Here is a 25,612-nt window from a genome sequence, read left to right as displayed (position 1 = left end):
AGAAAATGTTTATTATGTATTGATATAGACACGAGCAGTGTTGCCCTAGTGGCTTCAGCGCACGACTCTCATCCCAGAGATCGTACTTTCGATCCCCGGCTGTGCACCAATGGACTTTCTTTCTATGTGCGCATTTAATTCGCTCGAACGGTGACGGAAAACATCGTGAGCCAAAGAAAAAGTGGACGTGTGTCAACGACGCTGATCACCTTCTTGTTTATTTAATTGACAAATCATCATGAAACAATTACAGAAATCTGACCTAAAATTCGGTTATAGCGCCACTGATTTATTTTATTTCTTAATAAAACCTGGGGTACAATGATTTGTCGCAAAAAATTAATTGCTTTGGAAGTTCATTTCCTCGCTTAGAAACATGTTAACAAAAACTCGTGTCCATACATTTAATACTTTGCACTTGTTATTCAAAAGCTCAAAATTAATTTTAATTAATACGTTTTTTACGACCTCATAATTAGCGAAATTATATTTGAATAGATAACGAATGTGACGTTTGCTAATTATTTTCCATTCTTTATTTTGACTTTTGTCGGTGTTCGTATATTTCTCATAGTGATGCAGCGGGTAGGGTTAATGACCGGTGCGTGGGCGCCACTTTTGGTCTCCAACGATTTCTATCATTGTTTGACGTTTGCGCAGGCCTCAACCGACCTCCGCCATGGGCAGCGGATTAAATATCAGTTTTCAGACAGAATATTTACCCTGTTATCTATTCTAATATAATAAAAGTAAAATTTGTTTGACACAAATGTATCGATTTTATTTTAGAAGGGTACATTTCCCAATATCATATATTTATATCGAAAATATTTAAATATATGTCCAGCGCACTGTACTACACAGACCACTACCTAATAAAATGAAAGATAGTGTATTATAAAAAAAATGAATAGATTTTACGATATTTTGTATACATTAATTTGATAATTATTATATGTGATGTACCTTGAATAAAAAAATAGTTTCTTTATACGCAATATTTCAAAATATATTGCATTGTTTCATTGCTTACATTAATTATTTTGAACGTAGGTTCTGGATCCTACTAAATTGAAGACATTAGTTTAGTTACTAAGTAAATATGAAATAGAACTGTTATAACAACTTGACGAATATTTATACTTCTTTAAATATATAATTATTTTTGTTGTTGCATCCTATTGTAATAATAATAATCGTTTATTTTCTCTAAATTTTTTCCACTTTTTAAGACCTTCTGTCGATCCGAAATGGTAGAGGCCTGATGACCTCTAAAACAGGTACCTTACATCACACAAACAAGCATTCCCCTCAATAGAGAAAATACAATTATTTATTTATAATTAGAAATAACTGTATTGGTACATGTATTAAGTTTTTGTGAGCAAATAAATAAAGATAGATATGTCCAAGGATCCCAAATTAGGGCACGGGATAAGCATATTTCTGCATTTCTTAACACTCTACCTCAGAGCATAATGAAGTATTAACAACACAGCACAAAAAGACGTAATAACTCATTTCAACAATAAATATAATAAATGGGTTATAGTTAACAAAAACTAACCACTGTTAATTAATATTTAACCCTTCGCCAACACCCCCCGTTGTTTAAACCCCTCGTTTAATATTTTCAACAGGTTTAAGATCAAATTGAAAAAAGCTTATTTATGATTTATACACTTCTACTCTCTCATTGTGTAAAAAGTTTGACGTTGGACTACAGTGATCAGCGGTTAAGCAAGCATTTCTGTCGTTCGCTTTAACCCCGGTTTTTCACCAGTGCAGTTTTTTTCATTGTGCGGTTAACTAAAGGAAGTTTAGTTGATCTTAACATACAGGAGTAATAGTTGGCTCTTTCTCGCTTTCTGTATAGACCCAAGGTGGAAGTGAGTCAGCCGAATGGCTGCTATCTAAAGAGGAAAGTTTCGCTCCCAACAAACTTTTGCTACACTAGAAGAAATAGATATGTGTTGTTAGGAAACCGACATGCTTTACAATCCACGGAGTATCAGGCCTAGAAGTCTTTTACCTCAATTTAATAAAGTTTATATCACACTTTAATAAGGTTTATATCTCAGGTTAATAAAGTTTATATCTCAGGTTAATAAAGTTTATTGTTTAAGTTAATAAAGTTTATATCTCAGGTTAATTAAATTTACTGTTCAAGTTAATAAAGTTTATATCTCAGGTTAATAAAGTTTATATCTTAACTTTATAAAGTTTATATCTCAAGTTGATAAGCTTTATTTCTCAAATTAATAAAGTAATAAAAAAATACTTGCCCTTATTCGTAATAATTTAACAAGAGACCTTCATGGTTGTAATACTACTTGATATAATCAAATATAACTAGTAGCATCACAACATATGATATGACTTATAATGTTTTTAATTTTATTCTACCTTTTAATACAAATTTGCACGCCATTATCTGTGGCAAACTATGCAAAGTTTACATTGTACCACCATAATATTTTTGTAACATATATAAGTTATAATTTACTATTTCAAAATCTTTAATGTTCTAAAGAACAAAACTCCATCTGCGTTTTTTGTGAATGAATTATCTCTTTAATCGGCAGCTCACGTCTGAGCGTCGTGGTTAGCAACGAAGCATCTGGAGTGGACGATCTATTTCCAATGGTTTTTGTCCAGCTCCTCTCTCTTATCACAGTTTATAGTTTGGAGGATGATGAGTCTTTCACTTGATCGGTATATCTGGTTGGTGAGCGGCTTGGTGATCGTTTGCCTTCTTAGTTAGCAACCACGATCAGAGGTTTTATATCTCATAAGTAGTATCCAAAACCATTTCTTTAAGCTCGATTCACGCTATTCTAAGTCTTAATTAAAGTTGCATATTTCCGTGAGCTAAATATATTTTCTGTGTCCGTAATATATTTTCTCGCGTTTGAGAGTGAGTGCTGTCAGGATAGCGCCGTATAAATCTATCCGCGCACATCCAAAGACTAAATGAGTGAATAATGTGTAACGTTTAAGTGGCGTTATGGAGGCCATTTTTTTTCTGTTTTTTGAAAATTTATTGAAGGCTTAAATTAGCGCGTAAAGACAATGTTCTAAATTCAAATTTATGGTTTTCATTTCACGATTACTTTTACTCATCGTGAGGAACTCGTGGCCTAGCAGTTTTGTATACAGTAACATCTGGGATATCGAGTTCGATTCCCGGTTGGAATAAGATAATAGTTGGTCCTCCGTCTTGTTATTTTCTATATTTGAAATTGATAAACAATAGGGTAGTAATACTAACGACTTTGTTTTGTTTTTATTGACTTTTGTTTTACCTTTTATTTTAGTTATAAATGGGCATCCTTCTAGTTAGGTCTTGCAGATTACTGGTACATATAATTTGGTGTATAGAAAACTAATAATATATACATATATATAATCGATGATTTTTGTTTGCAATTTATGACCAATTAACGAACGAACGAACATTAAAACGAACATGTCTCTGAATGCCTGTGACTCGACCCAATGATCAATCTACACGAGACAAGTGCTGAAAATTTTTAGTTAGCTCAAACGTTTCCTTGAATCGCAAACAGAACTACATATTAAGGTCTTATAAAAAAGCGTGCGAAAAGATAGCTATCATAAAATGTGTTTTTTGCAATTAGGGTAAGATGGCAGATTAGTTAAACATATGTATTTGCAATTATGCAAATTTAATTGGTTACAAATTGAATTGTGTGAACCATCAAGGTGATGTATTGCAATGAAAAACTATTAGCTTATCAGTTTTTATTAAAATAAATGTAGGTTATAAAATAACAAACATGTTTTAACATAACTTTTTTTGTAAATATTTACTTTGCCAATATCTATAGTAGTTTTTTGTTAATTTTAATATTTGTTTGCTGATTACGAAATCAGTATTATTTTATTTTATTAGGGTTGTCTAAAAGAGATTAATAATAATTAGATAGTTTGACCAACATAAAAACAAGATAATTATTTTTATATACATTTTATACAGCCCCTTAATTTTGAATTTCGTATCGTTATGTGATGTTTGTGTGATAAAAAAAATAACGTTTTTTTAATTATTTTCGATTAAAAGTATACGATTTTGGCAAATTTAAAGTATTCAAAATAATTATAAGCCGCAATAATTGAACTTTATAAATAAGAGTAAAATTAACATTTATTTAATTAAAAATAACGCATACCCGCCACGACCATGGCTTAGTCCTTAGCATGTCTCCAACTTTCTTTCCCGGTGATAAAAATATATTTTATATGCGATTAAAGAAGGCCGATCGAATGTACTAGAAATATTTTGCCCACGGTCCCATAGACTTAAAATTTACGATTTTTTTAGTGTCACCTAATTTTAAACAAATATTTAACTCACAATAAATGAACTATAGTCGTACCGCGGCCAATAAATGGGCTCAGGTCCCAGGTCCCGGGTCGGTCAGTAATTAGATAGTTTAACCAACATAAAAACAAGAGAATTATTTTTATATACATTTCTCTCTTGCCAAAACTGTTATTGTTACATTCATAAAATCCACAGTGGTTTTCAAACCATGATTTAGATTATTCTGTGAAATAAATAAATAAAAAAAAGTCATTCAGTATCAACTTGTATGTAACAACTGTTCCCTAGTAACAATCGACCAAGCTCGCTCGTCGACGAGACGACGGCTTTTAGCGACGGTATGTTTGTATGTTTGCAAATAAACTGATTCCTTTCGGCCCCCAACAGACTTTTGCAGACTTACAAAATATAGACGTGCCGCGTGAGTCAATTGTCACCTTATATATTTGTAGCTCAATATTTAGTTTACATTTTATGGTATCCTAGTAATAATTTACGTTTATTGTTCAACAATCAGAATTATTTAAAAACACAATACAGGGAGATAAAAGTATAGTAGTAGTAGCAAGGGCCTGGTCTAGCGTAGTCCTGCAATGCGTAGCTGTGGCTTCGCAACGAGCAGAAATCGGAGCCGTGAGTTGGCTCCGTGAATTCTGTGAAATGCCCAGGAAACTTCTGAGCTTCTGGAAGGATCTAGACTGCATTAATGCCACTTCCATGACATTTCCACTATAAATTATGCATTCATTGTGTCAGGTATTTTGCCACTATATTCAGTTAATTTTATGATTTGTTACTCGTCCTAGTCATGTAGTGTGAGCCTATAGTTTTGGTATGCAATAATTCCGTCTAAAATCTTTTACTCTGAGTTCATCAAAGCGGGTAACGCCGCACGCATCGGGATGCGCAGACGACGTCTGGAAGCACCCCTCCCCGTACCTCCCTTTATAAACCGGTGCCTTTAATTTTAATCCAATTAATATGTATTATTACTATAGCAAATTATTTGTATCTATTTGTCTCGCAATTACACACTACATTACAATTAGAAAACTTAAATATACAGTTTCTTTTGCGAACTAGCGAAACACCGAGTCGATTCTACAACTCTCGGTAGGGTTCTTCCCTGGATTCAACCTTCCACGGTTCAAATAAAACGTCGGTAACCCACTAAAATCAGTGTCCATAGGCTGTGATGACTTTTTTTGGACGTTCCTCGTAGGTTCGTTTGCCGTATATATGTGATAAGGATATAAAGAATTATTTTTTCATATGTATAAGCCGTGCCTCAGATAAGCCACGGCGGCCTCTTGTTCTCAATTATTGGTTTTTACTAACCACCACTCACCTCCCTCACCAACCTATCTTCTAATCATCGTTATATATATCTCGGAACTAATGTCTTATATATGTAGGGACTTCAAAATGTAGGAACAAAAAAACAGTTCTTCTTTGGACGTCAGTCGCATGATTCATTTATCGCATACAAATTGTCTCTGATTAGCAGTTTACTGTTACGCCTACCAAGGCATACCCGAAATAAGTAAAACTATTGGTGGTATAAAAAAACGTATTACACATATACACATAAAACGTAAATTACTTAACTTAACTGGTCTTTAACTGTCACTTTTTTAAACTATTGTGTGATTATAGGTAAGTTTTTAAGTGCGATCACATTTAAGTTAGAAATACTATTTTTAAATCTCCAATTAGATAATTGTTGAGCAGGGTTGGCCTGATGGCTTTAGCGGGCTCTCGCATCCCTGAGGTCGTAGGTAGGATCCCCGTCTGTGCACCAATGGACTTTCTTTCTATGTGCACATTTAACATTCGCTCAAACGGTGAAGTAAAACATCGTGAGGAAACCGGCTTGACTTAGACCCAAAAAGTCGACAGCGTGTGTCAGGCACAGGAGGCTGAAAACCTACTTGCTTATTAGATTGACAAATGATCATGAAACAGAAAAAAAATTGAGGCGCAGGCCTAAAAATGTTCTAATAACCATAAACCCTATAAGAATGTAGCAAACATCTTATCTGTAAATAACAGTATCAAAACCGCTATGGCACAAAAAATCGAATCAGCTAACTTCGCCATCTGTGCTACTGCCTACTGCGCATGCGCACACATGTTCTCCCAGATGACTTGCACATACATCTACTTGAAAATAATCCCTATTTGAATTACTTAAACCTTCATTTTTAGCATCATCTGTTCTCGCTCCAATTATTTTACCCGATTTTGCTCTCTTATGTGGTATAATTAAGATCGAATGTTCTGTAGATATAGTTTTTTTTCGGAAGTTGTATTCGTAAGGAGCGTGTCAGGTTTCGCGGCAGATGCTGAGCTGCGCACGCGTCCTCTCAGCCAGTTGCTTCAACTTATGTTTATAGGCTGATTAATTTGGTGAATTGCACTGAGGTTTGCAAGATCAAGACTGTCATGTAGACGTCCAACGAACGACTCATACTAATTATTACAGAAAGACAAACATACAACACAGACAAATTATAAGAAAGTATAGTTATTAAAAGCTATTTATTTCTATAAATCAAAAAAAATACACGTTTTTTACTTTAAATAAGTATCACTAAGAGTTTGTAAGAACGAATCCACAATTATCTCTAAAAATATATATTTTATTTCAAAAGAATTTGACCTCTGAGACCTAATTCCGACCTCCTAGCCCATTTAGTACAGTCTCGCACACATGCAAATCCAGTGAACTTGTCCGCACGTGCAGTTACCTGCAGCAAAAACAGGACAGCTGCCGCACAGCTGCACTGCTAACTGTTCCACGCATGCGCGGGCCATCTGGTCCTCAGCACTCGACAACACAGCCTCAAAGGATTGGTCAGCTCTTAAGGTTAAGCAGCTGATTGCTCTACTTACATCTTTGATTACTCACCTCACATCTTAAATAAAATTTAAAAGTACAGCCACAGGGACCAAACTTTTGATATTTGTTCTGTTTATTATTATTAATTATAATGAATTATATATGTGTCGCAAATAAATAGTATTAAGTATTATACGTATACCAGTCAAGTTTTCTAGCAATAAGAAACACAGTAAGTATATGTTGTGTGTTTGTGTACTAAATGAAGTCATGAAATGGGAATATTAAATTTGTACAATTAAACTAATCGATTCAGCATTTAATGATTTATTTCGTAATCCTGCAGGGTACATACGTGAAGGTGTGTATGTTGGGTGTATATGCTCATGATGCAGGTGATTTTGCGCTATGGATATTGTTAGCATTTTAACCATATTCTACGAAAGCTTAAACAAGTCAAGGCTTAAATATAGGTCGTTGTATGTCCGGGCTGCGCGATACAAAACTAAGGTTTTGTATAGTTAGTGTAGATGTATGGAACGTGTAACTAGTCTTGTTGGCAGGAACATGATATTGCAATTTTTCTAGAAGTGAACTGCAATTATTTTGTTGCATAACACTGGCTATATGTTAAATGCTGATATATACAAAAACGATGGGGCTTTCAATATATAGTAAGTATACATATTATTACTTTAAAAAGAAATGAATATCTTCGCATGCATTTGAATTTCCGTAAACAATACGAAATTTGTTATTCAATTTTTCAAAACACGCAAGCTTCAGTTTGTTTGAATCTTTATGGATTTTATCGTTTATTGTTTGTGAAATAAATGTTCTACCTTTTCTTAACTAGTGTTCGTGTCGGGTTTGCACAGGTGCCGTTTTTATGGCAAACAACTGCTATTAGGAAGATTGCGTCCTTGCCACACAATAGTTTTTGTAAAACGCTTACATTTTTACATTTCTGAAACCTCATAATAAAATAAAAATTGTAATAAGAATTCAGTAAATATTCTGAAGGCTGTACACCAGAATACTTGACATCTTTATATGGGACCATTTCCATACCTTAATCATCAAACAGGCTGGCAAAGGAGTCAAAAACGTAAATCGAATCGAAAATTCTTTTGACGCTATATATCATATAGCGTCATATATTTAAATTTGTATATGTTTTATGACCATACATAATTCATTTCCATATTTAATTGCTATGCTCACTAATTCAGCTTCTTTTAATTATGAGTCTTATCTTCAACGGCACTTAGTATTTTTTTATGTTAATATTATGAGGTCAGGTAACTTAAAGCATCTAATAAAACATAACACTATATTTAAGATTAACTTAACTTAATATAACATATTTAAAATGTGTTTAAGGAACAACAGAATGGTTTTGATTGTTGCAAAACATTTTTGGCTTAATTAAGGTCGGGCACGAAACATTGCATTCCTCTTAAAATTGCATCAATTTCAAAATCAAACTGACTGGTTACGAGGAAATAAGATTTTCTTATTTATATCTTTGGGTAACTATTAAAATAATTACGGCCGCTTTGATCTACGATCAAAAATTAAAATGTATAATATTATTCCTAACTTAGGAGAAAATGGCGGTTTGATTAGACGTAAATTTTAATTTTCCGTAAATTCATAATTCCTAACTGCTAAGTGCTAAGCATTATATCTCAATAACTCTTATATCAAAAGTCAGAGACGGTCAACAAAGACATTATATTAATCCATTTAATCAATAATCAATCAAAATATCCGTGCTTTTGTGTCAAATGGAGACGATAACTTCTAACTGTTGTAATAAAATAAGACAAATTAATTCAACTTGGTTTTATTGAAAACAATTACACATTTTGGTAGCAGAGCGTGATTAACATGACAATTAAAGTTTTAAAACGAACAATGTATTGTCAAGTTGACAGCTGACAAGATCTAGAGATTACGGTAACTTAAATATTTTTAAATTCATAATATAAGTTTTGTTTTATTTAAAAATATATTTTTATCCCACAATATCGAAACATTGTTATGATCGCGTGCAGGTGATCGCCAACAAACCAACAATTACTCTGAACTTGCCCGCGCCAGTCTATCGATGAACTTTACCAATTATTCCCACTTTGCTCATCATCAAATGCACGATATTCCGTAATTATCTTTGTTATGCATTTTAAGTATAAAGAATTTTTCGCTGCCGCTGTTTTCTGTAGGATATCAAATATTTTTCAATAAAATCGTGTCATGTGTCAGTGCGTTTTTGTACAGCATAGACGTTATTTTAGATATTTGTTTGTACATCCAAAACACCTTTTCTTATGATGTTAGTTTAAACAATTCTCTATATAAATCAACTATCTCTCACGGCACACCACAAAGCCAAAATTTAAACCAACGCATTTCGTAACCGCATTTAGGGGTCGCGATTTTTACAAAAACTTAAAGAGTCAATGCCCTAAACGCCATCTGGCGTGCGCGCGCGCCGCCAAGGAGAAAATATCCTTTTTTGTGCCTACCCCGTAGCAACAATATTTTCGATAAAAACTAAGTACTTGAAATTCAAAAACAACCTTATTACCAAGCATTACAAGTCCTTAGTTTGAGTTTGAAACTTGAATTCGGGGGTTGTTTTTATAATGTTGCCGGTAAAGAAAATATTATGCCATATGCATGTTGTTATAAGGTTTTAAATAAATCATTATCATAACCGCGACTTTATTAATATAGTGTCTGCGGTTAGGGAGATTATATTAAGATAATTAAGTACGAGTTAATGCCCGCGACCTAGACCGCGTGTAATTTTATTAAACTTGTTTGAGAAATTGAGAAATATATTTACTGCTTATATTACTACTGCTATATAACTGCTTCCCTAACGACAAATGGCAAACATGCACGTTACAAACATGTTGCTTGAAGGTTAGGTATTTTGACAAATGGCGATTTCGTTTCGGAGTTTTTATAAATCAAACCTAGTATTTTTTTATTAATGGTAATTTTTTTTCACTCCGTTCAAATATTGAGACAGATTTGTTGTTTTACAATTAAACCCTGGACTCCTTGCCATGTTATTATACTATTATTTTTTGCCATGACATCGTATAAAATTACATTATAAAATATAATTTATGCGATATTATCTTTTGTACTGAGGTATCCCTATTTTTTACTCACTGGTGTAGCCTCTTGATTACAACTTGTATATAATGTTATGTTATACCTAATGTCCCGCTTTATTGAATAAAAAAGCCAGACAGATTGGAGAGCGTATCGCAAACGCACCTTGTCGCATATCGTTTATTTGATCATACCAAAGGCAGCTTACGACTAAATATAATTCAATAGACACCCTCTTCCTGCCAAATATGCGTATATACAAAACAGCTCTGCACATCAATAAGAACGTATAATCGAGCATTAAAGAATATTTTAGTTTGATCGTCAGAGGTTGATTTCACGTATGGTAGAGCAGGTGTGCCGCAAGGATCTACTCTGGGGCCGCTTTTAGACTCGAGACACGTGGCTGGGGTGATGTTGGCAGAAAAACTATCGCAGCTTTCAACTTCCGTATGGCACAAACATAAACAGAATTAGATCGCCATAATGTTTTTCCGGTTTGTGATTTTGTGATTCAGTGGCACTTAAGTGTTCTTGTGCCAATTATGGCTCCCTTGGGGGTTTGCGAAATGTGTCTTATATTAATAATAATACCACAATGTTCATTGTAAGGAGGTAATTGAATTATTAAGATTATCTTATAGCCTGCAATGACGTATACTCTATTTGCTTATTAAAAGTCCTTAGTTGCAATTACATTTTTGAAACGTTAGTTCGAAATATTTTGACTTAAGATAAAGATTAAACAATAAATGCTTACAAGCCAAATGGTTAATTAAATATTTCCGAGAAAAATCAAATTTCATGTGTATTTCGTATAATAAAATCGTTTCTGTTTCATATTTCACTAAAGGCATAAATCTATGTGATTGTTATCAATTAATTTAGCATTTTACTGCGGCTTGCGTGCCACTACTATATTGTACCGATATTTGGGGTAAGGACTTGTAGGCTGTCAAATGTTTAAGCTATGCATGCTACAGAGTGTAGTGTAATCTAACTCAGTTTTAATCTGTGGTATTCTTTAGCAATATGTTATATATTGGTTGTAATTAACTATACTGAAATTTGATGAAACAAAAAATGTCACGAGAATACACAACCGTATCTAGTATTTTATTTTTTTCTTTAGTCTTCGTCTATTTATTTTCTGCTTGCGTTGTTATTATCTTTAGTCAAATCACATATCAAATAAGCCGAAACACGCTAAATGTCGTGTTATTGAGACCCACTTATTGAAAGAAACCCTAATAACTCCCTAAAACATGAGCCATATTTCAATTGCTACCATGTTGACGTTCTTTCTTGATAAAGCTTGACTTGAAAGCTTTAGTAATGAGGTTCATAAAGTATACTAAAATTCGTTTCCTTCGTTGTTACTTTTTTGCCTTTAACTAAAGTGTAATTACACTACCTCACTGGGATTACAAGCCTTTATTATAAAAGTACTTAAGACAGATTCCTTGTGTGGGGTACTAGGGAGATACGACCTTCAATTGTTTGAAGAAAAGAAATATACACTTCCCTCAAAGGCTGGCACTAAAATGGGTGTCCATAGTTTGCGATGACTAGCCTTTTTGGGAGTCCCGGAAAATAAAAAAAGTCGACTTCACAAAGGCGTTCCTAAACCCTAGCCTAGCTTGAATTATGGTTTTACATAAGGCCCTAAAAAGTTAAGCAATAATAAATTTTGAATTTATAGACTTGTACGGGTGTAAAATATGCCTGAATGTAATAATTAGTGGTATTGTGTCTTGTATATCCTATGATCGTGATGGTTGTATTTATTAGTGATTCATTATATCTCGCCATCAGAAAGCCATGTGAGTAATTTCACGTCAGGAAACTGATACTATTGTCATTCGAGTTTGAACTGTTAACGAGCAAAACATTGTTAATAAGGGTTTGTTAAATAATAAAAAAAAACAATCGCACGTCATTCAGATTTATGATTATGACTTTTAGGTCTAAGGCTGATTTCTACACATTATCCTTTACCGTACGAGTGTGAAATGAGCACATGAACAAGGTCCATTTTGAGGCACAGCTCGCGAACGAAACGATGGCCACTGGGCTATCACCGCTCTAATTAGAATACCAGTGATATTGTAAAAATTTGATAATGCATTCCGAAATATAAAAAAAAATACCACTTGTTTATAATATCGCTTTAACAATAGCTGATAACTTTAAGCATCGGCAGGTCAAACGGTACCCCCAGATGTTACTATAACTGCAACAGTTATCATAGTATCACCTTTAAATTGAATTCAAACGATTCTAAACTCTATCCCCCTGTATATACGATTTATATTCAAAGTTGAGAGAGCGCACGGTGTTTTGCGTATAATTTGTGCAGTGCGGATTCCCTTTCATTTTGCACCTTTTCGATCAGAATTCGATATCAAATCAAGCATCTGTTACGAAAGGCCACCATATGAAGGCAAAAAACCCGGTAAAGGAATAATTTCTGGTTTTTGTGATGTCTGTACTGTATTATCTAAGATGTTTAAAACTTTTAAATTTTTCTTTTAGTCAGAGTTTTAGACACAGATCATGTTTGGCAAACATATTAAACAATACAATACACTTATGAGAGATATCATTGACAGAAGTGTTGGCCTAGTGGCTTCAGAGTGCAACTCTCATCCCTGAGGTCGTAGGTTGGATCCCCGGCTGCACCAATGGACTTCTATGTACACATTTAACATTCGATCGAACGGTGAAGAAAAACATCGCGAGGAAACCGGCTTGCCTTTGCCAAACATCCCAAAAGGCTATTAGATTGACAAATGATCATGAAACAGATACTGAAATCTGAGGCCGAGACCTAAAAGGTTGTAGTGCGTCTGATTTATTTTTATAGGAGATATCGGAAAATACGCAGTAAGAGCTTCCTATATATATTTAACTACTGTTTAGTTTAGTTACTGAAGTACTTAACTGGATCGATTAATAATAAAACTTTTCTTTTTCAGGTAAGTGAATTCAGTTTTGACACATAAATTAAAAATACAAGTAAGTACGGTAAAAAAGAGTAAGAATACTATGCAATACAATTCGAGCTTCATCAAAAAAGTGCGTACCAAGTATTAAAAGGCCGGCAACGCTATCGCTTAGCAAAGGGTGTCCAGTCCATCCGTTTCTTGGTTTTTCCGTGCTTTTCTATGTTCCTTATATGTCACTCCCTTTTCCCAGTACGCAACTGGTTTTTAATTATAAAAAAATTTAGCTCCTTCTATTAGTTCCATTCAGTTGACATATAAGATAATTTTAAATGTTTATAAATATATATATTTTATTAATCTGCTTAAGCAATGTTGATATGCATTATCGTTATCAGCAATATGCTAGAAATGCTAAAAGCCGGTTGCGTGACAAGACAGGTGTAAATTATAATCACAGGCCATGGCTCTTTGACAAGTGAACTATGAAATAGGATTTGTAACTTATATAACAGTCTATATTTACCACTGGTATACGTATATTATATGATTGCGGTAAAAATAGTATATATATATTATATAACCACAACATATAGTTTTTTAAATAATCTAGCTATCAGTATTGTCTTTTGTTGACATAGCTGTGCTTTGTATTGAAGCTATGTATTATTATTAAAGATACTTTTAACATTTAACACCTTTTGTCTTCAGTCACCGTGACCACGCACGCTGGGAAGCACGCGAAACGTCAAAACAAATAAAAATTTAGAATTATGTAAATAATTATAAGTTTTTAATAATAATACATAGCTTCAATCCGTTCAAAAAGTGTTTTTCTTAATCTAGCTATTGTGTTGCTAGACCTAAGCTGTAATTTTATGCTTTACGGTTGTGATCCGTTTTAAAGAACGCATTAAGTGCCTATCTCGAACCTAACCCGCTGTTTTGCTAGTATTTTTTTCTGCTTAACAAAAAAATTCTAGTATTCTTATTGTATTTTTATTTTATCTTGTATATATTATATTTTAATTGTATTTTTTTTTAATATTTGTTTTTGTAACATTTATGTTTAACTAAATTGTCATACATTTTAGATAAAAGAGTTTGTAACATTAAAATTTTGAAGATTTTTTTACTATGGATAGAAGTTTATAACGAAATTAATTAAATTTATTAATCATCATCAATTAAATGAGATTATGCTCTGTATGAACTCTCATAGACTAAAGACTCTCATAACTAATCAAAACACATAAAAAATTGCCCATTTTTTTCAAGTAAAATGCAATTTTGTATGAAAATTTATGAGCAGATTTTGTAGGTTATTAGGTATACTAAAATGTATTCCATTAAACAGTATTACATCAAATTATATAACGCAAGTACGCAGTTATGACCGATTTTATTAGCTCTAATGTTGAAACCCCATTATATTTAGTAAGAGTGGCCGACGACGACTCATACTTCTAAAATACTATGTTGGTATACAGGTATTTATTGAATTATAACTAAATGTTATGCCTAGGCCTGAGGCCTAGACCAAAAAGGTTGTAGCGCCATTGATTTTTTTTTTATACGTAAATGTATGCATGTATATTTTCTGTGTAATCTTCTTATATCTGTAACTACATTTTTGACTATCGTAACAGTCAGTCAAATTCGTTACTGGTGCAACAGAATATGAGCTAGTTAGAACTATTACCTACTGATTGTAGTTAAATGACGATAAACTTAAAGAATTCTAGGATTTTATTTTGAACAATACTCAACTTGTATAGTCTTATATAGTACTCATAGAGATTTTATTTTTATTTTTTCTAGTACTATAACAGTTGTTTTTATAAAGCGACTCTGTTGAGACCTGTGACAATGAATACCTGTGATTTTTGTGCCAAATAGCAGTGAGCACAACACTGTATCAAAACTTAGACCTTATAAAATAATTCTAACCAGAAAATCTAAGTCCTAATAACGCCGAAAATTATAGTGTAGCTAAATTGTGAGGGCATTTTTGATTACTAAGACCGATTAATATGCTTTTAGGATTTAATGTTTCCTAAAGGCATATTTAATTGCAATCGGCCTAGTTTTTTGATTGTTTAATCGAATTTGAAAGAAATCTAGCTATTTTTAATTTTTATCACATCTTTTTACATCAATTGTTATGGGTTTTTAACTCAATCTTAACTGTTTTAACTTAATGTTAAAATGTTAATTAAACATTTATAAAAGGAACTTCAAACAATTAAACAAGAAAAATACAAATCTAAAATATATTAAACTAAATCTTATAATTAACTTAACTAAAATAATTTGGGCGCCAGGAGGATTTTGGTTTATCCTTCCAAACCTATTATATGTGGTAACGTTTACCAGATAAACAAAATTGTTAATTTATCCTTCAATAATTAACATCTAATTTGAGGGCGTTTCCCAAAGCTAAAAAGGAAGAAAACATTTCAGATAGCTTCACAACAAAATAAAGCCAAATCTTAAAATAATAATTAGAAAAAACATACCCCTCAACACAGTTATATCCAAAATAATTCAAAATTATACAACACACCAAATACAATTTATGTCTTAAAAGCGTCGAAAACACGGCAATCTACGCCCGTGTCTCTCTTTTTCTCCCTACCCTCATCCTATTATACAATTCTTTATGGATATATTTTAAAAGTTTATTTCCAAATACTATTATATAAATACTAAAACATAATATAAAATATGCTAAAAATAAGTATTAAAATTATTCATAGCGCTAAATAAGCTGTATCATAAGCACAGAGTACGTACACAGCCTTACTTTCAGACCATCACACAACACAGCCAAAGTAGGTATGACTTAGTTAAATGAAATTAACAATTGTCATTGATTTTTTGCTTTCCTAAATGTTTGAAACTTTTTTTATCACGTATTCCAGTTATGGCTATATCTTTAGTATAAATGTGTTTCGTTATATATAGTTTAAGTTCGCTGTTGGATTACGAAATTAATACAAAAAGGAAATTTGTATTTGTATCAGAAGTGTCTGTATGAACGCGATAATCTCAAAAACTACCGAACGGATTATTGTAAAGTTTTCATCAAACGATAGAGTGATTCCTGAGGGACCATTAAATACAAACGGACGCAGTCGGATGGTCATTTAAAAATATATAAGTGTTATAAAATCGTTCACATTCCAGAAGATTTTTTAAGCGAAAATAAGTCTGCGTTAATGAGTGATTCACACTCGAAATGGGTCAATGGATTATCTCCAGATCAGATAGCGATATTTGTGTTTTTATTTATTTTTGGATACATTCCGATTTGTGTGAATACAAAACGATATGGACACGGCAAAATTTTAGAATATATTTTCTTAGTTTACACATATATTCCCAAAGGATTTTTTAGGTCCTCGGATTTTTTAATTTTGTCTGATAGGCAAGTAGGTGATCAGCTTCCTGTGCCTGACGCACGCCGTCGACATCTTGATAAGGCAAGCCGGTTATCTCACGATGTTTTCCTACGCCGTTCGAGCGAATGTTAAAATAAATGTCCTGTGATGCACAGACGGAGATCAAACCTTTGACCTCAGGGATGAGATTCGCACCCTGAAGCTGGCTCTCATATTAATAGTTTAAAAAGTTACTATCTATTCTTCGTGTTCAAAACAACCATAAAATACTATATTTACTAATACCAGCATTACAGATATGCTACTTAGTCTGGAGTTTCACACAATATTTTAGGTTCTAGCGAAAAGTACACTATAATCTACAATCTCTAAATCTAGGTTCTGTATATGTTGCGTTCATTTACTTAATAGACAATAGGTTGTTAGGAAAACTTACAATTTTTAAATTGAATCATATATGTGTCATTGAAACATATATCATTTGGTGTTATATGTGAGTTTCTCCACTATATCACAGAGATGCCTCATCCATGATATAGTATGTCGTGAACCAGTTCCAAGAACACAATACAATGATAGTCGCTTAGCATCTCATCGGATCTTGCGGGGTAAGGATTGAGGGGAGGAAAAGGAATAAAACCATCGAACTGATCGCACCCAAATGTCGAGGCGCCGGACTATATCACAGATATAAATATTATAGAAGTGATGTTTATTTTATACGTCAATTGAGTAATTTTGAATTTCACAATACAAACACTATATTTAAGTGCTTATTAGTCTCTGCAGTCTGCTATACTAACACATGTATGTGTATCGTATATAAAATAAATAATTAGTTTAGTGTAAAAAAAAACACAAAATCAAAATAACATTCATTCAGCAAAACAGACCTTAGAATCTTTATTATCCTTCCTCCTTCCATCCTAATTAACCTTTGGATTATCTTTTGCATTTTTTTTATACATATTATTATTTATATTTTTTCTATATTTAATTTTAGTTATAGTGACATGTTATTTTGAGTTTGTTTGTCAATTAATTATGCACTTATTGTACTTTACCCTTTGTAGGTGTTTATTTTTCTTTATTGTTCCATATTAGGGTTGCCTGGAATTTCCTTGTTAGCGATAAGGCCGCCTAATATCTTATGTAATGCTTTTTTGTTTTTCTATATCTATACATTTTTATATTATGGTAACGAATTGTAAATAATAAAAAAAACCCCAGAGCTGGTGCTTTTCTCGCTCAACGAATAAGTATCGTAATACAGCGAGGAAATCTTGCTAGAGTTAAAGGTTCTGCCACAGGAATCAAACTTAACGTTTACGTTTTCATTTTCTATTTATCATTTTTCAATTATTATTAAAATTACTATGTAGGTTAAGTACATTGTAAATACTGTCTATTTGTTTATGGAATTGAACAATTCAGCATCTTCAATAATAAAGATTTTTTTTAAGTCACTTCCATCATCTCTATATGAAGGCCTTTTAGGGCGCCATCTCTTATCAGGGTCCCGGCGGTGGGCGACCTGCGTTACATTTAATTTACTGATAACCGGCTCTCGGCAGCATCTCGCCAAACTGCATTATCTCTTAACTTAATGGCTTAATTAATTCGTAGAAGATTATTCACAATTTTGTAATTTATACGTGTCTAATCTTTGGAAATAAATCTTTTAGAGATAATTTTGTTATTGTTTTATACAATCAAACGAGGTGTGATAGACTCGCGCACTAAGTCCTTTTGTTACTTTATGTGGCTATTAGGAATAGACAAGATAAAAGATGACATGCGGGTTGCTTAGCAACAAAACAATTGGAGGGAAAAATTATAACAACGTAATTTTCGTATTTATGTTTACGACTATTTATTTATCCTATCCTACAGCTAACATAAAGTATATATGTATAATAAAAAACAATTATATTAAACATATAAGCCAAAGATGGAATACATCATATATAACATTTACGAAAGGATTTTTTTTAACTAATACCTAATTGTGTTGTATGAAACTGACGGTATATACGTGAGGGTATGTGTCTGAAGAGTGCTCATTATGCAGGTGATTTAGCACTATGGATATTTTTAGAACTAATTTTAAGCATACTCCACGATATCTTACAATAATAGTCTAATTTTACTATATGAAAATGTTTACAATAACATCACACATGTAATAAATTCAGCTGTTACTACTTTATGTTAATTTCGTTCTATATATAAAACATTATTAATATATTGAGTTTCCTTATTGGGTTCGTCAATGCTGTATTTATCTATACTCTTTGATTATTCAAATATCTTTATTATTCTTATGACCGTGATGAACAGTACAGATTCTGATCGAAATGAACCATAAATTAGGAGAACAATATAGAGGCCTAACAATAGCAGATTGTATATCGACGTGTTTATTATTCTAAATGTCTATTGTCTATTACAAACGTCATAATTGTTCGGAAGTGTGTTTTCGTGGTTAGATTAAAATATGAAAGAAGTCCTCTAACAGCTTGCCAACGCTCGGCACACTGATACTTTGGGATATAAAAAAAAAATTAACGTGACAAGCACTTATAGATAATAACATAACAAACACGGAGAGAAAATAAAACTAAAAGGCCAAGTGTTTTGTGAGGGCGCGACTATGGATATCCAGACAGTTATAGCTCGTTTATCAGAATGCTCAATTTGAATATCAGTAAGTTTTGGCCAAATTGCGTTCTTCTGAAATGGATCAGTAAATGATGTGATGCCTGGGGTATCTAGAAGATACACAAAATTTAAATTTAGTGAAAATCTCAATCAACGTGATTCTTTAATATCTTAACAAGCGATAGATAGGTATAACAATTATGTTACTACGACTCAATCACAACGTCTTAAAGAACCCTCTATCAAGGGACGTTGAACAATCTATTATAAATAATATTTTATCACCCATCAATCAGTCTCTTGGCTTATATGAGATTTTATGATATGATTTATTTGTTGATGTCGTGTCGAGTAAATCCAGTTGACCTAAACCAGACGCAATATCCGCCAGTGACAATCATCACAATCCTATTTCTTTCACTTGAGGAGGTCTTAGCTGCACAGTAGAGTACACAGTCTATGCGAACTTTGGTAATAATAATAATAATAAATCAAGCAAGGAAAGTAATACAATCAATCAGATTGATTAATTATAAAAAGAACCACCACAATTATCTATCATTATATAGTATCCAGAAAGATTACAATACAAATATTGATTAGGCAAATTGATATTATTGTCATCATATGCCAGCTAAAATATAAATTGCTAAGCTTAGCAAAGTACTAAAGTCAATTTGACCCATAAACTACAACTGAGATCTTCGATTTTAGGAATTTCATTCGCGAGTCATATTTTATGAAAGAATAACGTCACATTGTCTATTTTAGTCTCAAATAATAGTAGAGTGTTTCCGACGGATCAATAAACAGTGACTCAGGCGGGCTCGAACCGCGGATGTCACATTAACATTACAAATTAACCACTTTGCATAGTCGTTATCACTTGCTATTTGTGGACATGATTGTAGGTTCATTTCGACGATAATTTATAATATTTCTTGTAAAACATTTGAAATTTATGATGTCTATAACCGTGGAATTGTTACCTTGATTAGTTATTTTATTATTATGACATTTTTCAATATGTCCAGTCAAGCATGGCGTTGCAGAGAACACCTCGCCGTCCACAACTGAGCGTTTTTTACGGCAATTTTTTTTCCATGATGTGGAACCAGCTGCCCACTAAAATATTTCCGAACCAAATCGACTAAGACTGCTTCAAGAAAAGAGCGTATCAATTAATAAAAGTCCGGCAACGTAGCCCTCATTAGAATTAAGAGTGTCTTTTTAACACCAGATAAGTCTGTGTCCTGCCTTTGTGTGTGAAAAAAAAAAGTTTCTCGCCAGTTCTTTACGCCCGCTTTGCGCCCTCGATTTGGGAACTGGCAGTCCATAGTTACTCTTATGATAAAATAAGTTTAGATTTCATTGAACTGTGTTGTATTCAAAGACAAATGTGGTATTATATTATTGTTGTATTGCTTTCGGCTGCGGAAGGAAAAACTAAAAAGGCTGGTGGAGCGAACTTTTAAAATAATAAGTAAAAAAATTCTATATTTCAGTTGAAGCACAATATATAATTTTTATAAGAATGTACCTACATATATTTCTTACATACCCATCTCATTATTGTCAGCGCTCGTGTAAACTTGCCCGCCAGTAGACGCCAGGCGCCGGCCATTCCTCGTATTAACGGAAACCATGGAAATGCCTTTGCGCATATGCAATCCATGCATTTGCATAAAATGATTCGCTTATATTTAACTTAATTTTATGACGTCAATATGTCTAGGGTATTCAAGTTAAGTTATTGGAAATATTCCAAGAGGCTAACTGTTTAAGATTATTATCAAAATGTATTTAGCCATTAAACTATATGCCACTTGTTGTATATACATCTTGATTTGTCTATGATCACATACATTTATTTATAGTAACACGCCTTTTCCCTAAGGGATAGGCAGAGACCACGGTTTTCAAATTGCTACATTTCCGACTCTCTTAACCACTTTCATGACATTCACCATACATGCTCGTCGGTTATTGGTACGTTTGACTTGGCCCTGTTGAACTCTCATCTCTGAGGTCGTAGTTTCGACCCCAGCTGTGCACCAACGGACTACCTATGCGCATCTAACACACCCTTGTATGGTGAACGAAAAAATCGTGAGTGTCAAATCCAAAAATGGACGACATGTATCTTCTTCTAGACTTCTTGAGATATAACAATTAAATAAACTAAGCCTAGCAGGGAAACTAAGCCTTAGTAAACATTAAATAAAATACAATACATAAATATAAAATATATGGGGAAAATGTTACGACAACTATAACGCGTGCGCAATACATTTTTATTCCCCGTTTTTCAATAGAGCTTCTGATGATAAGAGAATTTTGATAAACACAAGGTGTTTGAGATAAACCTGTTTAAGATATGATACAGGTGAAATCACCCCTGTTTGTTTTGAGATAACATTATTGATTTGAGATTAAAATACTAAGCATTATATTCTTTTTAATGCTCTTAAAATTTCAAATACATACATTCGTCCTCTTTCCTTCTGTTTAATGCTTAGGTTTGAAGCCTTTTGACTCTGACACGTTGATTACTTGATTTGTCTAGCTACTAAGTATCTCTTCTTCTTCCTGTATGTCAAAATTAATACGTTTTTGACACACCCGAGTCACGTATTAATAATAAACTAAGGCTATTTATTTATTTTATTTACATTCACTTCGTTGCAAGGAATACAGTACAATGAAATAATAAGGCGGGCGTATCGCTTTTGAGCGAGATCTTTCAGGCAACCAATGTAAGAATTTTTTAAGTACTTCTTCCAATTACTTTGACATATAGAATAAACAACACATAATAAAAACATATGTGAAAGAGCATATGAATCACGATAATTTCAGTTAGTACAAAAGTTAGGGATACGTTGTGGACTGGTATTGCTTGTAGGGAAATAAATGAAGGTAAATGAGTGCAAAAACACCAAAAAGCCAATAAGTTAATCTTAGTTCCTGAAAGGTTACAGAAAAATATCCCTAAAAACTAAATAGTTAAGGGAAAATTTAAAAAATATATATTTTGTCTTCAGTAAAGCACGCGAAACGTCGGGATAAATTAAAAATTTTATAACATAAATATAAGTTTATAGTAATACATAGCTTCAATCCGGTAAAAAAGTGTTTTAAATATATTTATTCCATACAAACACGAAAAGAAAACATTAACAAAGAGAAAAGACGTTTTTATATGTGAAGAATAAGAATTCGAATAAAAAATAAATTCTAAAAAATCTAAAATAAAAATTCTGAATTCGAACGCAATACTCAATTCAGGATTGAGTAACACACGTTAGGCTGTGCAGTAAGTTAAAAATATGAACTCTATATAATCGAGATTAAATATGACTATCGTATCGATCATAACAAATTTATACCAATACTTGGAAAATATAATTTTCAACCATATTAAATTAACAATTCGCATCAATAGTTGACTGAAAAATCGCTAATAAAATTGTCTTTTCAATAGAACCATGTTCATATTTTAAAAAAACGCGGAACATGTAGACTAAAAAAAAGTAATAAAAACCAATTCGTTTTAATAGTTAATTTCACGGTTAAAATCGTACTTATCAATATTAGAGTAACGGCCAGTTCCCAAAACGCTTTGACAAATACACAATTTGTAACGATATTCGCACTGGTTTACGAAGAGACGTGGGAAATCTGGGTCCATTTTACTGTCTAGACTTTCTAGGCCCAAGCGGATATTACAAAGTTCCTGATCTTTTAATATCTACAACGTGATCCCAGTTTTCTCTGCTTGCTGTGTGATAACCGCCTTTGACAAATAAAGTATCAAAAATAATTTCTCAATTAAACCACTAATTCTTGAGACTTTTTCAACCAAACAAACAATCATTTCAGATTTATAATAAAGCAGTGTTGGCCCGTAGTGGTTTCAACGTGTGACTCTAATCTCTGAGGTCGTAGGCTCGATTTCTGGCTATCTGCTGCACCATTGGTTCACGGAAACCGGGCATATCTCAAATCCGAAAATAGATGTCGTGTCTACTGTGTATGAAATAAAACTGGTCAAAGGATGCAATCTGAAGCCAGGACCCATGTAGGGTTGTAGCGCCACTTATTTATCTACTTACCTATACGTAAAGATTAAACAATTAAGTAATGATAGTTAGTGATAAGTTTCATTTAGAAGCATTCACTTGTTTATGCTTTCCGAAATCGGTAATTCTTCGTTCATTAGAATTGTTCACGTGGCCGTTAATTTATCATCTTAATTATACTTAGCTAAGTTTGAATGGAGACCGGACTCATACTGTTGATCCAAACAGTGGTCATGACTTTAGATTTTCTTCCCGGGCCACTCAAAATATTATAATAATTTCCCCAAAAGCAAATAAGATAAAAGATCATCAAAATACAGTAAAAATAAAAAAATGTTTCTTGTTTTAAATAAATTATCAAATGAAAAATCTAAATTTACAACTAATCTAGCTAGCTAACAATTCATGTGTCTTCTGATTAACTTTTTCGTGTATTTATTTCGGTGTAATCATAAAAAAATGCTTTATGTTGAGGACATCAATCAAAGTCCGCGGACAGTACACATAAACGGACTTTTTCCTTGTGCAAACTGTTAAGCACGAGGCGCACGCGCATCTGTTTAAGTGAAACTGTCAGTATTGTTTCGTGGGAAGGCATTGATATAAATGAAAAATGACAATTGATTTCTAACATTGTTTTTTCTTAGTTTTCTCTCGACGTCACGATTGAGATTTTGTTTAAATCTTGGTTGAGATTTGATCGCTCTTAACCACTTAGTTATATAGTTGAGGACTTTGAGCAGTAGGGTTTGGTATTGATCTAGTGGGGTGCGACTTTCAAGACCGAGTTTGTGTGGTTTAATCACGGCTGTGCACCATGCCTTTTCAAGAAAATTGAGGACACTGGCATGTCTCAAACCCAAAAATCGGCTGCACACCTACTTAACAATTATTATATTACAGTCAAGAAATAGAATATTAACGAAGACCAAAGATTCTAGCGTACGTACGAATATGTTTATGTACGTTAAGACAGCATGTATGAAGTAACTTTTTATTGCCCATTTTTCTCAAAGCCTTCAGCCTTGTGACACTCTTTGATTTAGGCAATCGGCAAATTTTATATATATAAGTTATTAGTATTTCAAACTAAAGTTTGTACGAAATACATTCTATAAAAAATGCCACGGTCACAAAGTCCAGCTGTAAAATAATCTCGGATAACTCATACTTGACCACATATGCCATTGATATCTGCAGGGTGATTGAATTATCACGCTCTGTCGACTGCACGTAATTACGCCCTGATGTATCAGCTATTGAGATGTATCGATAATTTTACGGCCATTACATAAGAATACGGAAGGCTTTTTATACGCTGTATATACTGTATTTCATTCGTCAAAAAGTTTTTAAAGAATTTTGTGATTGACGATCGAAGTACATCATAGACAATAAATGCAGACTTTCATGTTCTAAATTGCTTTGTCAAATATCTTTAAAATCAATGAAGTGTACACGAAACTACAAAGAAATGAGATTTAAAATTATGATAATATTACATATCATTTAAAATATTTGGAATTACATATTGCAAGAGATGCAATGTTACAAAATATAAAATATGTACATACCTTTTATACTTTGTCATTTCTGCGTGTATTTTATCGTTCATAATAACAAAGATTTTATAGTCTTTGGTTTACGTGAAAACTACTCAAATAAAACTAAAACATTTGACTACACAGATTCGTTAACTAATCGACATATTCTTCGAATTACAGTTGAAATTAAAACTATTATAAATATATTATATTGTTTTCATAATTTGTTTCGAGTGCTTTTGAGCAATTGTGGTCAAGACTTTAATAAAGTATTGTATATTAAAAACTACTCGATTTAAAGCTACAAATTCCATCAAATTAAGATTTAAATCTCGTAAGAAGAGCCTTAGCTAATATATTACGGTCACTTTTAGTCCTAACCATGATGGATGCGAGTCGGCGTCACAAAGGACCATTGACAATGCCTCTCCCAATTATCCTCTACGGTTCTGGTACAAAAAAATTAAACGTGTCGAACTAACAAAATACAATACACATACCCCAAAGTGGGCACGTAAACAAACAATGCAACAAATAAAATAATTTTCAAATTTGACATTTCCTTATTGAGTTTATCTAGTTATCTTGTAAGTGTTCATAACTAAATACAGTAAGAAATTAAATTCAATTAGTTTTTAAGTTTTCCAATGTATT

At 32.7% G+C, this 25,612-nt stretch overlaps 1 protein-coding gene across 2 annotated transcripts in view; it reads left to right on the top strand.

The window, feature by feature from the left end:
* Window positions 1–25,612, top strand: part of LOC123715276 (protein prickle-like) — a 242,133-nt gene that overhangs the window by 181,448 nt on the left and 35,073 nt on the right. The window lies entirely within an intron of this gene.

The sequence above is a fragment of the Pieris brassicae genome, chromosome 10, assembly GCF_905147105.1.
Source record: "Pieris brassicae chromosome 10, ilPieBrab1.1, whole genome shotgun sequence".
NCBI lineage: Eukaryota > Metazoa > Arthropoda > Insecta > Lepidoptera > Pieridae > Pieris > Pieris brassicae.
Note: the sequence above shows the minus strand (reverse complement) of the source record. Positions and strands in the feature narration are given on the sequence as shown.